The following is a 14,759-nucleotide window of genomic DNA, read 5'->3' on the forward strand; positions in this document are numbered from 1 at the left end:
TTTTCAGCCCTTACCGAAATAGATTTGTCAATTATTTTCCCACTCCTAAGGTGGTGATAGACTTGGCTTGCTCCATTTGATTTGAAGAGCTTAAGCTACTAATCTCATATTGTGGTTTTAGATTTGGGAGAGTTTGGGCTGGAAGAATCCCTTTCTCCCTAATTATTAAGTGTGACTCTATCCTTTGAATCGACAAAACAAGCGTTCCCAATGCTGATCTGATATCCTGGAATGCTTGTGCCAAATTCTAATTGAGTAGCTTTTGGTCTCGAATATGTTTTTGAACCAGGTCCTCCTAAGGTTTCCCTTGATTTAGAATTTAATTAGGGAATCCTTGAGTAGCAGCAGTTTGTCAATTCCTCCAACTGAAGTTTGGATGATTTCTCTAACTAGGATTGTATGTATTTAAAGTAGATCCACTAAAAGGTCTTTGGTAATTATTCACAGCAATAGATTGCTCATTCAGTACCTCTTAAAAAGAAGGTATTGTTGGACAATTTTTAATTGTGTGAATGTTGCAAGTACAAATTCCGTAAACAATTTCCTTGGCCTTATCCTTCTTTAGTTCCATGGCCTCGAATTTTCTTATGAGATTAGCCACTTTAGCATGTATATCATCATCTTCTTTCAGAAGATATATTTTGCCCATCTCCTTTGATTGATTAGGCTTAGAAGTGGTGCTAGATTTTAGGGAGATGTCCCATAATTGTGCATTTTCAGCAAGTCTGTCCAAATAGTCCCACACATCGTCAACATTTTTATTCATGAATTTCCCATTGCACATTGTCTCGACTAATTGGTGCATGGAAGATGTTAATCCATCATAGAAGAAGTTTGTGATGCGCCACATTTCAAAACCGTGTTGTGGGCATGAACTGAGAAGATCTTTAAACCGCTCCCAACATTGGAAGAAGGTTTCATCTTCCTTTTGGGCGAAGTTCATGATTGACTTCCTGAGGGTGTTCGTTTTATGGTATGGGAAGAATTTCTTGATGAACTTCCTTGTCATGTTGTTCCATCTACCAATAGATCGAGGTCGTAGTGAATACAACCACGTCTTAGCTTTCTCTTTTAAAGATAAGGGAAAGAGTTTCAGCCTGACTATGTCCTCAGACATGTTCAGAAAATATAAAGTGGCTATGATCTCATCCAACTCTTTCAAGTGTAAATACAGATTTTCATATTCAAGTCCATGGGATTTTGGAATGAGTTGGATCACCCCTGGCTTGATTTCCATATGTCTTGTATCTTCTGAAAAAACCATACATGAAGGTGTACTCACCCCCGCCGGTGGTAAATAATCTCATAAAGTACGAGGCGTGGGTGCTTGATGCACCTCATTCTCATCCTGAGCTTCCTCAACTAGAGGTTGAGAAGGATTTGGAGGATTTACAAGTTGATTTGTGACTATAACTTTAGTTAACTCTGAGGATATCGAGCGATGTCTAATTCGATGATGGATAGGCAACCCTTCGACCAATCCTCCTTCACGTAAGAGACGTCAAGTGTTATCACGAACCCACTTGGGCATGAAACACTCTCAGCCCTCAATTTTAGAATCTAACCTAACCCTAAAAAAAAGAATCCTAAAACAAATAATAATTCTCAAAAAGAAAGAGAGAATTAGAAAGAAGTTACCAAATTAGAAGTTTCTATATTAAGATCTTGCAAAACAGAAAAGCAAGTTAGTTTCTAAAAACAAATTAGGAAAGTTCCTAACCTAGAAATAAAAAGATAAGTTAGTTTCTAAAAATAATTGAGAAAAAACCTAACCTAAAAATAGAAAGTAAATAAACTCTAATCTTAACCTGATTCCAAAACTAATTAATCACAAAAAAACGTAATCGTTAATCCCCGGCAACGGCGCCAAAAACTCCTTCACAACCCCAAGTGTTGGGTCGCGATGTAGTAATAATCTCAGCAAGACCAATGTCGAATCCACAGGGACTGAACTTGTACACTTCTAAATTTAACTAGAATTAAAACTAGGAGAAGAGAAATCTAGAATAAAGTGAATAATTGTGATTAAGGTGAAAATTATCAATTAAAAGGAACTAGGGTACCAAGGATCCACTTGTAGCTTCTCAAGATGCTACCTTGCTCGATTCAGGAATTCCAACTGGAATCGGAGCCCTATCCTATCCAATTTGAAAAGAGAGATAATTAAACCTCTGAACTTCTCGTGAACCTAATCTCAATGGATGAGAATTGTGAGGATTGAAAGTGATTCCATCATCCAACCATGTCTAAGAGACAATAGCAAACAACAGGATATACCAATCCTACAACCATTCATAGGAGAATTGTGAAGATTAAGAAGGATTCCATCACCCCACCATGCCCAAAGGACAATGGTGAACAATAACTCTTACTAATTTCACAATCTCAAATCAGGAAAAGAAGATATTCAAAGCAATTGCAAATCTATTGTAATTTGTCACAACAAACCATTAAAAACTAAAAATATCCCTTAAATAATAACTAGAATCCATAACGTTCAATAAAAACATGAATCAAAGCAAAGCAAACATCCCAATCACGTTACAAGCTTCACCTCTTAGCCCTAGCTAAGAAGTTTAACCAACCATAAACATGATTGAACTAAGAACTCTTAAAAAAAGCATAAAAATAAACTAAGGAAGAAGAAGAAAGACTCATGGTGGCAGCTTTTCACACTTTTGCTCCACTCCTTAAACCCTATAAGATACCTAAGAACATCCTGGGGACTCCTATTTATAGTTGTGCCACACCCTCTTGCGAACCGACCATGAAAATTCACAAACCAACTTGGAACTGCCTCAAATTTACGCAGTCCGTATGTTGTCTGCGTAACCTTAGACGAGTTGAAGGCAATCTTCGACGAGTCGAGGATCGCGCGAATTTTAAAAGATCATGTTGCTGTAGTTCAAGTCGAAGTTTCTTCGACTAGTCGAGCCAAAGCTTCGACTAGTTGAGAATTACGCACATTCACTTCAAATCTTCAATTTTCTTCATTCCTCACTTGGTTTCCTTGGATCTTTGGCATGTGAATTCTTTAATCTTGGTCTCCTAAGATCCATCATTTGCTTTAGTGATTCTTGAGCATCAAATCCATGCTTTTAACATTCTTTTCAATCCAAGCTCTTAGATTCACCTTGCAACACAAACATGCATAAAATATACCATTAAGCAGTATCATGTTGATAAAACCAAGATATAAGTAGGGAAAAATATGCAATATTTGACACTCAACAATTATTTAAGCACTAAATCTATGCTTTAAGCATCATCTTCTCCTTAGCTGTCAAAATCACCTCCTAAAAGAAAACACATGTAATTAGATCAATTAAGCACATTTATGTTTATAAAACCAATGCATAATAAAGGAAAAATGTATAATATTTTACTCTCAACATACATCCCAACCAGCATTTTTCTAGTCTTGAGCAAAACATGTAGAAACTAATCTTTCAAATTTTTAAAATTTCAAACCTATATCAGAAAATGACATTCTATGCAATCCTAAACATATGAGTAAAATTCAAATATATAAAAATGAAACATTGATAATCTAGAACCTAATATCACTAGTAAATAATTGATTAAGTTCTCTCCTAACAATTAATCAACAAAATGTATTGAAACATAAACTTCCTAGTGTGCTTAGTGGTTCCAACTTATAATTTGTAAAAGTGAACTTCTCTCCATAATATTAACCATAATAATTACTTCAAAATAGGTAGATCAACATATGTTACTGATTCCAAACCTATCTCATTTTCACTTATTTTTCTTGCTTTTCAATTTTATATCGATGGCTTTCACACTATTCTCATTCTTTTCATTCTTTTTCATTGATTTCTCATTAAAACACATATAATAGGTAGCCATTTTCAATTTCAATATTTTTTATCTAGTCCTTTTCTTCTTCTTAAGGTAGGTAAGGATCTTAAAACTTGGTTCCTAACACTTTTAAGTAATCATCATGCTAAAATTAGGAGTTCAAGTAAACTTCACAAAACATAAGTTAGATGTGATTTGTGAGCTAAACTCAATTGATGTTTAAACTTTCTATTAATCAATTCATTCAAATAACTTATTCAAAAATCTACTAATTAACTAGACTCTAGATTTTCAAAGAATAATCTATATCCTATCATGGTACTCAAATGTATTCAATTACACAACATATTCATCTTCAAAAAGAGTTTTGAAACTGAAAATTTTGAAAAATTTTAAGAATTTTGCTAAAGTCGAAAAATACTAATTTTTTTCACCTACTCTCACCCCCAACCTAAAATCTACATTGTCCTCAATGTAAAAGATATGCAATAAAATCAACATGAGACAACGAAAATAAAAGATGAGTGAGTAAGAAGGATAGTACCTGAGGAAGATCACTGATATGGTATGAAGTCTTCATTATCTAAGGGGATTAAACAAAAATAAAACTAAAACAAAATCCTAATCATAATTCTAAGAAAGCAATAAATTCTTAATCTAACTATCAATCATCCAAAGGCATCAGTTCTTCCTCTAGTAAGTATCTAAACAAATTTCTCGAGAAACTTTTTAACAAGATCATAAAAAAACCAACTTTAGAGTAAGTTTAGATGTCCTGGATTGTCATCGTCTGGAAAAATCTGTGCACCTCATCAAAGAGTTCCTTCTTATTGTCATGAGGCATCCAAAGAATGTATGATTCACTTATGGCAAAAAAATTTTCACTATTACTATATGATGGTGAATAAGAGCCTACAAATAGTTGAATATCAGAAAAGTTTTAAACCAACGTAGTCTCCATGAAATCTGAAGTGTCAAACTTTGGTTCAGCATTCAACTCCTCCACCCATAATGGTATGCATTCAGCATTGGTGGAAGGAGGGTTTTCAACACAATTATATTCATGGTCAATGTTAAGTACTAAGACATAATCCCATAAGGCATTCACTATGTCTCTAATCATAGTATCATTTGAATCTTCAAAGTGTGCCAAGCATTCTTCTAAATGTTTAGGAGTTTCAGCCAAAAGAAGCTTATAATCTTCAAATATATCAATCAAGTTTACCTCATGGATCACATCTTCATCCTCTTATGATTTGTGTAAATTAAACACATTCAGTTTTAAGGTCATATTCTTAAAAGATATTTTCACGATCCCATTCCGGCAATTTATTATGGCATTAGTAGTAGCCAGGAATGGTTAGCCTAATATGACAGAGATTTGAGTACTCACATTTATAACTAGGTGTGTATCCAAGACAATGAAGTCTATTGAATAGTAGAATCTATCAACTTAGATCAACACATCTTTTACCACTCCTCTCGGTATCCTAGTCGAGAAGTCGGCCAATTGTAACGTTGTCTTGGTGGGTTTCAACTCACCAAGGCCCAATTACTCATATACCGATAATGGTATCAGATTGACACTTGCCCCAAGGTCTAAAAAAATTTTATTAAGCCGGAAGTTTCATATTACACATGAGATTAGAGGACTTCTGAGGTCCTTATATTTTAGGGGAGTGTTTTTTATTTATGATGGCACTCACTTGTTCAGTCAAGACGGCATTCTTATATACGTTCAACTTGTGCTTTACCATGCATAGATCCTTTAAGAAGTTGGCATAAGATGAGAACTTTTTAATCACATTCAACAAGGGGATGTTGATCTTGACTTGCTAGAAAACCTCTAAAATATTTTGATTTTCACTTGGTCATTTTGATGTAGTGAGACATTGGGGAAACGGTGTCACAGGCTTGTATTCCTACATTGGCTCTATGTCATGTAAAGCACTGCTAGATTCACCATCATCCTTCGAGTCTTTGGACTCCTTAGGTTTCTCAACCTTCTTAGGAATTTTCTTGTCAATCTCTCTTCCACTTCTCAAGGTGGTGATGGATTTAGCATGTTTCGCATATAGAGTTGAAGAGTTGGGATCACTTATCTTGAATTGTCCCTTTAGGTTAGGTTAAGGTTAGGCCAGAAAGGTTCATTTCTCCCTAACATTTAGTTGTGTCTCAATTCTTGCAACCGAAGTTCTAAGTTCATTTATGGCCTGTAGTTTTCCTTACATGAATGCATTCAATGTATCCTAAAGAGTTCTCCTGAATGAGGGTCCACTAGGTGACCCTTAGGAATTATTGATTACATTCGTAGTTAGTCCATTCCTCCAACTAAAGTTCAGATGGGTCCACCAATTGAGTGTACATGTTAGAATTTGATGCACTGAAGGGGCGTTGATATGTGTTTGTAGTATTTACTTGAGCATGCAACACCTCTTGAGACTTGAATCTTCGATTGTCTTCTATGCTCTTTCTCGAATAGCTCAACTTAAAACACTAATGTAGTGTGGACGGCACAACACCATGCTAGTGCATCCAAGGTTGCCCAAGAAGCAGGTTTGTCATGCCCCAAACTCGGTAACCAGACTCACAAGGAACCCGATGGCTGGTTCTGGCTGCAACAGCCTCCGTAATACCCCATTCTCGGCTCCTGAGGCAAGTTCCGATCCTGGGATCCTACAAGGAGGATTTTCATAACAGTATAATCATTTTCAATGCAAGCATACCCAAGATCACAGCAAGTACATCTGAGAATAATAAAAGCACACATCGCAAAATCCACTATAAATTTGAACTTTTACAAGTTACATTAGATTCAAAAGAACATACATAAGGTAATAAGAAAAGAGAGAGAAATCAGCGACACTGGAGTCCTCACTACTCAACTCTACTCTACGTCCTACTGCTACGATGCCCTCACATTAGCTTGCATGCTTAGTCTCGTGGGCTACCCTAGGTGAATGGGCCCCCACTAAAGGTTATATTCCTTATGAGGAATTGGTTAAGTACCTAGACCTTTCATGGTTAGGTACTTAGACCTTTCATCTTCACCTCATTGACACCCCTATTCATCTTCATGACCCACTCCCATACGCTTGCAGGAGATTCTAGGCAGGCGTTGTAGCAGTAGGGCATAGAGTAGAGTTGAGCAGTGAGGACTCCAGTGTCGCTGATTTCTCTTTCTTTTCTTATTACCTTATGTATGTTCTTTTGAACCTAATGTAACTTGTAAAAGTTCAAATTTATAGTGGATTTTGCGATGTGTGCCGTTGTTATTCTCAGATGTACTTGTTGTGATCTTGGGTATGCTCGCATTGAAAATGATTATACTGTTATGAAAATTCTCCTTGTAGGATCCCAGGATCGAAACCTGCTTCGGGAGCCGAGAATGGGGTACTACGGAGGCTGTTGCGGCCAAAACCGGCCATCGGGTTCCTTGTGAGTCTGGTTACCGAGTCTGGGGTGTGACAAAGTTATAGATTGTTATTGCATCAATTATGTGGCATACAACCTTTGTCAGTAAATTTTCAATTTCCAACATTAATGTAATCTTTCTAAGTGCTCTCTGACCACCTTGATTGAACCCTTGAATCATCATCATGCTGGTACGCAAATGTGAACGACGATATCCCAATTTACTAAGCATACTTAGTGATAGGAGGTTCACTGTGAAGCCGTTATTCAACATTATATGTTTAACTTGTTTCTCACGAATGCAGCTAATGACCGTGAGAGGTTTGTTGTGTTCCTCTTGCCTAACATGAAGTCATCGTCGGAAAATGTAATGACAAACATATAGTTAAATGTCTCCATGTCTTTGGATATGACATTTTGCTCTGTATCATCACCCTTTCTTATTTTTGTACTTTCCATTTTGGCGAGTAATGCTTCCCTCACCCCGTCATCTGATAGTGCCTGAATCAATGTTTGGGAGAAATTCCTAAACAAATACAATGCATCATATATATTTAATCAAGCACGAATCCTCTCCAAGTGACTTACGACATCATAAGTCACCTCGGTAACTAGTAGGACTTTATTGTGTAATGTTTAATCCCCCTAATTTCCTTCATCATATGAGGATTCTATTTCTCGAGGATTTTCTGGAGCTTCCCCTTGTGTTGTTATGAAACCATGCTTTGTCGAAGAACTCGTTACATTCTTCCCTAAACGTAATGTAACCACCACCATTTTTCGGGCACTTTTCAGTGGAGAGCTGACTGATTTTGTTGCTGGTCTTATAATTGTTAATTGCAAGTTTTATAGGATTGTCTGACCAATACCCTCAACAATTTTTAGAGCATTTCTGGCAACTCTATGCACCTCGGGAACACTTCATACTTAAGGGTGGTTTCTTGGATACATTGCTTCACCATAGCCACCTCAGATAAAGGTAATGAGAGATAGCAGGAGCATATATTGCACCATCATTATATAAAATCCAATAAATCTTCTCCAAGATACTGGACAGTTCGTTTCAGCTATGTTTTCACAATCCGAGTATTATACTTGTAAAATCGCAAGACAATGCTTCTTTCATTTCTTTCCAAGATTGAAAGACTCCCGTTGCTAATGCCATGTACCATGCCATATCGTCACTTGTCATTGCCAATGAATATATGAAAATTTTCAACTGGTAATCTTCTCACACATTTCCTCAAAAATAACTTACTTTCTCAAAGGAGATCAAGTGTTCCAACGATGACCGTGTACCATGTTCGTACAGCATGAATTCTGAAAACTAAGGAATCTACCCAATTTTAGTAAACTGTGTCATCCTAAATGGCTGAGACAATCTAACAGTCACTACTTGATGCACTTGTCTTGTAAGCATTTCACTGAATAAACAATCAACAGGTGGTATTTTAAAAGATTTTAATTCCACAGTTGTTGATTCTTTCATCAAACTGAAAAGTGTGTGAGGTTCATGCCCTTCCTTCGTATGCAACCCTACGCTCCATGCACATGATTCAAGCAATTTATATGAATCACTGATGGAATTTCTCCATTTTTGTACATACCGATAAGGGAACTCTTTTACATTAGCTTCCCACATGACCAATTTTGCTACGGTCATAACTCTTCTGGGCACAAAGAACTAAAGTAGGAACAAATTACATGCATATTTCCAACTAGTAACCCCCTCCAATTCTCCTTATTCAAACCACAATTTTACAAGACCCACTAGAGATTCACCAAATTGTTACAACAAATGATTTTCACTGAAGTTTGTCAGTTGTTCAATCTTACGTACTGTATCAAATGCTCTATAGGAGACTCTGTTCTAGAGAATAAGATATTCTCAGTCTTAGATATCTTATTAGCCATGTGACACCTTAACGGGAAGCGGGCTCGGACCCCAAAATTGCATTTATTTTGTTATGTCGACGATCATCAAACACCACGGCTATAGTCATGTCATTTTCTATGAACCTTCTGGCCGGAGTCTTTATTATTATTTATTTTCCTTTCTCCTCCTTGTGAGAAGTCCCTGAACTTCCATTTGGCTTTATTCTCCTATCTTCAACCTCTTCATTATGTACTGCTTGAAATGTATACACGTGAGGTGTGTTCCACATGGATACTCTTGATGCACTTTCTGGCTCACCCACTTTACTACTCGAATACCTACACAGGAAGAGGACAAAGGAGACCCTGGCTTGTACAGGGGACCCTCCGATGCCAAAGTCAGGCATGGATTCCGGGTCTAATAGTTAATGAGGGCTTAGGGATGAGAATGTGTGTGTCCCTTTCACCTTTAGACCTCTCTTATTTATAGGAGAGATGTGAACTCTGGATATCGAGATTCTTTCCTGGTTCATAGGAGATTTAACTACTGTCTAGGATGATCCCGAGATCTTTGGACTCCTAGATTTTTGGGATCGAAAGTTATCTTCCAATATTCCCGATATTGGGTTAACTCCTTAGTTCGGCTCTGAATGAGATATCACGACGAGTGTCCGATCAGTTCGCTCGCCGACCAAGTTGGAGTCGACTGTAGATGACCGACCTATGGCCAACCTAGAGGATAAACCGAGCTAGGGTTGGGCCAAGGTCTAATTGGCCTAAGGCTGGCCGACCTATGCATTGGGTCGGCTTTATACGCCCTTGGAGGGGTCTTTTGACTGCCCTTGAGGCTATATCGAGACCTCGCCTTGTGGCTCGGGACATGTGGGCCTCGGTCAGGCTTGGTGCCTAGTGAGTCTGGGCCATGTCAGTAAAGTTGGTCCATTCCATAAGCCGACTTAATGACTTGTCACTTTTTTCCCCCAACAATGAGCCCCCTACTCCTTGTGCCGACCTATGGAGGTCGAGGAGTAGGTTGGAATTCGGTCAGACTGTGTCTGGACCGATGCTACGATGTAGCATTCATTGCTGGTATGGTGGTCGGTGCATATATCGGAGCACGCCATCATGCCTGGGCATGTGTCATTTCGGCACCCGAGGTCGCATGGGCTGTGAAGTTATCGTTTCAGCAACCGAGGGAATGGGATGAAGACACGTGGCAGGGTACTTGATGGCAGGTACAGCTGGCACGTGGTGTGGTGCCACGTGTCAAACTAGGGCATCCGTAGAGTCACCAGTTTAGCTCTCTCTTAAATGTCAATGCCACGTGGCACGGCTATAAAAGGGATGCCCTAACTATTTCCCCCTTTCCATTTTCGCGCCCTCTACTTCTCCTCTACCCTCTGCTTTCTGCCCTCCTGCTTTCTGCATTTTTCGGCGTCTTCACGATCTCTGGTGAGCCCATTCTCCCTCCCCTCTTTTCAATTTTAACAATGTCCGGCTCTACAAGCTCTTGGGAGGGAGTTCACAGTTGTGGAGGTGAAACGAGTGGCCTTCAGGCTTCTTCGAAATCACGTTCGCTGCTAGTAGCAATGGCGGCGAACGCGGCGTTCCAGCATTCACAGAGAGTGCTAGATTCTCTAACGTAGATGCCGGCGATGCCCGTTAGGGCATCAAATCTATCTCCTGGGCAGGAGATACTGATGAAGGCTGCTCCAGGCAGGCCCGATGCCCCTGACGAGGGCGAATCTGAGGTCGAGGCTGAGGAAGGGTCCAAGGGGCCAGCTATAAGACCCTACCCGAGTGTGTGCATTTCATTTCTCTAGGTCTCGTTGTCCGACCGGTCAAATCCCGGTGACTCGCGACCTTCGATTAGTGTTTGCAGTCATCATCAAGTCCAGTCACATAGACCCAACCCGAATTGACCCAAATTTAGTGTCATAGCGACCGCATCATCGTCGCAGTTCCAACGCAGTGTCTCGTGCAGCAATCCGAGTTGTAGATCAAAATATGTAGGCCATGCTTAGTGCAGACCATTGATCAGGAATTGTGGGGCCCACCGTGGGTGTGCACGAATCTCCATGCATGACATCACCCTAGATTTCATCATTTCCTAGCCTAGGCTACAGGCCATGGGTAGCTAGCCCCTCATTATAGCCTCTCTTTTCTAGGCTATGATTAGCCCCTTCTTCTAAGCAACCTCCTCTCTATCCCATAAACTACTCATTTCTTTTCTCTAACCAAGAGAGAGATTTCATCTTTTTCTCTTTTTAAAAGAGAAAAACTCATCATTTCTTATCTTTTCTAGAAAGCAATCATTATTTCCAAGCTACAAGCCTCCATTGCCTCTTTTCCTCCCTCATTCTCTCTTCCTTCTCCTTACTTGAGCTCCCTTAGACGTCCATGAGAACCCTTTTCTCTAGCCCTCTTTCTCTATAATTCCTCTCAATCCATCCATCCCAATCTCATCTCAACCATTGAAAGCTATTCCTTGGAGCTAATAGATTATTGTGGTGAAGAAAAGAAGAAGATCTTAAAGGTGGGTGCTTGTTTATGGAACTTCTTCCCTCTTTTCTACTTGAATTTCCTTTCTAGGACATTTGGTAGGTTGTAGGATCCACCAATCAATGCTGGAGGTCCTACATCACTCCATGATGAGAGGCCAAAGGCCCTTTTTCCATGCATGCACATTTTCATGGTGGGCCATTCTTCATGGACCCACCATGATGGATTTCTTTGATCTAGGATCTTTTTTGGTCATCTAGACCATAGCTTGCATGTTAGGGATAGCATCAGCAACTTCTTTGCATTGTAAGATCAAATGCATGCATGATCTATGAAGGTTGTATGTGTGATTGTAATGGTGGAGATTCATCGTACCGGAATCCTCCCTTATGACCATTGATCTCTCTCCCTTATGACCATTGATCTCTCTATTTTTCTCCTGATGATTGGTGGCCTACTGATGTGCCAAAACGTCCCAGACCCTTGGATTTTTGGGATGTCCAAGCCCACTAGGTTGGACGTCCCTATGCATGTTGCATGCATGGGTTAGATGACCCTAAATGCTTGATTTCCTTAGAGATCTTTGGTTGGGAATGGGTCTGGAATTTTTATGATCCATCTAGGTGTACCCCACTTATATTATTTAAGCATTAATCCCCTTGGATATTTTCTATGGGCTGAAAATGGACAGCATATGTTGCTATCCAAATTTCAGACCCATTGGATGTATGATTTTGGGCATTATTTTAGGCCTGTTTATAAGGCTTTTCTCCTTGATTTCTTTTAGAGTTTTCTAAGGTGTGGACCCCACCTTAAAGTGTGGTGGAACACACCTCAGAATGTCCATGCAAAGGCACCCAAAAATGAGGCCCAAAAGGGGGTGGGCGGTCCACCTTGTTGGACCGTCCAGCCCAATGAATTGGAGAGAAAACACAATTTTCAGCATGATTTTCTGAGTGGTGGGTAACTTTTGTAAACCCCACCTTGCTTTATTTTATAGGAAAAATTCAAACCATCCATTTCCAACCTCCTAGGTGAAGTTTGGGCCCACTTTATTAGACAAATAATGCATGGACAGCAACATTTAACTCTAGATAGATTGTAATTCCAAATTTAATTAAAATACTTTTGGGTATCCAAAAATTATGAAATTTTTTAGAAGTCTGGTAAACCTATGGTATGACCCACCTACCAATTTTTAGGGCCAAAAGACCCCTGTGCACACCGTAACAAGGGCTGGATTGGCCCACCATGTTGGGACATCCACATCAGACAAATTTTCTGGATAGAATATTTTATTTAAATTAATTAAAATACTTTTAGTTATCCAAAAATCAAAAAATTTAATGAAGGTGTGACCCACCCATGGACGTATTACCCTACAAATTTTCAGGGCCATCGGGCCCCTGTACTATCTATGGTGGGGCCTGGAGTGGCCCACTAGGCTGGGGCATCCAGCCTTGGCTGGCCGTTCAGGCCACTTTGTGGACCCACCTTAATGTATTTTATATCTCACTATTCATCCATATGGGGTCCATAGGGGACTTGATCATCCTCCCCTTTAGTAGCATCCAATTGGGGCCCATTAGATGAGTTTTTGGGCCAAATACCCAGGCCCATAGGACTGCCCACTTTGGGACGCCCAACCCATTAGGTTGCTGTTAGACGTCCAGTCCAGCAGCATGGCCCATCTGATTTATGTGTTCAATTTACTCCCTTCATCTGGTGGACCCCCCTATGACATGTATGGGTCACCAAGAACTAAAATAAACATATAAATTAATTAATTTCTGAATTTCCAGCAATGCCAGATTGTGGGTGGGCTGGAAATTCAGCAATAGGCCCATGGTTGCCGCCCATAAATGGATGTTTTGGGGTAGCATGGTCCACCAAATTTGAGAATATTGTTACACATATCTTGCCCTATTTTTAATTATATTTTTGACTTAATTAGTGCATACTTAAGGCCCATTCCAATTGGGTTTTTATTGGACTAGTCTTCTTAATTATTTGTTGGGTTTTCCTAGGCCCATTGTCTTGAAACTTTTGATAGGTCCATTGGACCCTTGGGGCCTATATTTATCTTACCATTTTGATGTATTTTATGAGCTAAAATATTCAAGTAGTTGGGCCCTTGCTTGCCCATTAAAATAAATCCATACTTAGGTCGAGATGTGAAGCCCAACTTACTTGTTTAAAATATAAGAATCACCCATATGTTGAAATAATGGGCTGCCCATTAGGCTCACGACAAAAAGTGGACTCATGATATTTAAGGTTGGGCCTAAACCTTATTTAGGGGCCCACCATGATACCAAGTATTGGGCCTAGTGCATAGCCCACCAGGCCATGGATTGCTTAGGCCTTAGAATTTACTTTATATGCGTAGCGGGCCACCTTTTGGGACCCAGTTGAGGTTAGATGTCCTCCTTGGTGGCCTAAAGGCAAGCCCATAGGGTCCTCATAGGTGGTTAAAGGCCCACCTTGGACCTTGTCAGGACCGTTTCCTCCTTGAGACTTTATGACTCTCTTAGCTTTTGGGCCATTCCAAAGTATTGGGCCCCCACTAGAGGACTTCACTTGTCCTTAGAGTACCTATCTATGTATCTAGACCTTGTCCCCCCTTGGGAAGGAGGAATATATTCTACAGGTAGCGCATTTACATCATTGTGATCCATATGCATCATCCGTGTGAATTGATTGCATTGTGTGGTGGTCATTGAGGGATGGAGTTTCTCCCCTTGTGCACATTGAGTACCTGAAGCTTGTGCATGATTTGTATGTGGACTCATGCATTGGCATCGCATTTCATGATGGTGCCGCACTTGCTTCACCAGGGCCTTACCTCCACAGGGACGTTCGTGGATGGTCATATGTGTGGACACCGAAAATATTACTTGAGCATACCGGGTGCATAGGATGCCCATGGGTGAAATTTCTAAAACTTCCATGGTACCAAGGATCTGCCCCAACGCCGTGACCAAGTGAAAACTACGAGCGCATGAGGGCCTTATACCATTAGGCCGCAACTCTCACTGTCGTGTAGTCAGTTGGGTAGGGGTATGGCCTTAGTTGCCTAATGTAAAGAGGCATTACTAGGTTAAGTCTGACCAGCTCATAAATGGGTCCGCTACCGTCAGGCCTTA

General features: G+C 39.9%; 1 non-coding gene across 1 annotated transcript; it reads left to right on the top strand.

Annotated features, from left to right (window-relative positions):
- The first annotated feature begins 854 nt into the window (after positions 1–854).
- On the top strand, positions 855–961 carry LOC131229951 (small nucleolar RNA R71). The gene has a single exon (XR_009163686.1). It is a non-coding gene; the product is annotated as a small nucleolar RNA R71 (small nucleolar RNA).
- Positions 962–14,759: the final 13,798 nt, after the last annotated feature.

Source organism: Magnolia sinica, chromosome 16, assembly GCF_029962835.1.
Source record: "Magnolia sinica isolate HGM2019 chromosome 16, MsV1, whole genome shotgun sequence".
In the NCBI taxonomy this organism is placed as follows: Eukaryota; Viridiplantae; Streptophyta; class Magnoliopsida; order Magnoliales; family Magnoliaceae; genus Magnolia; species Magnolia sinica.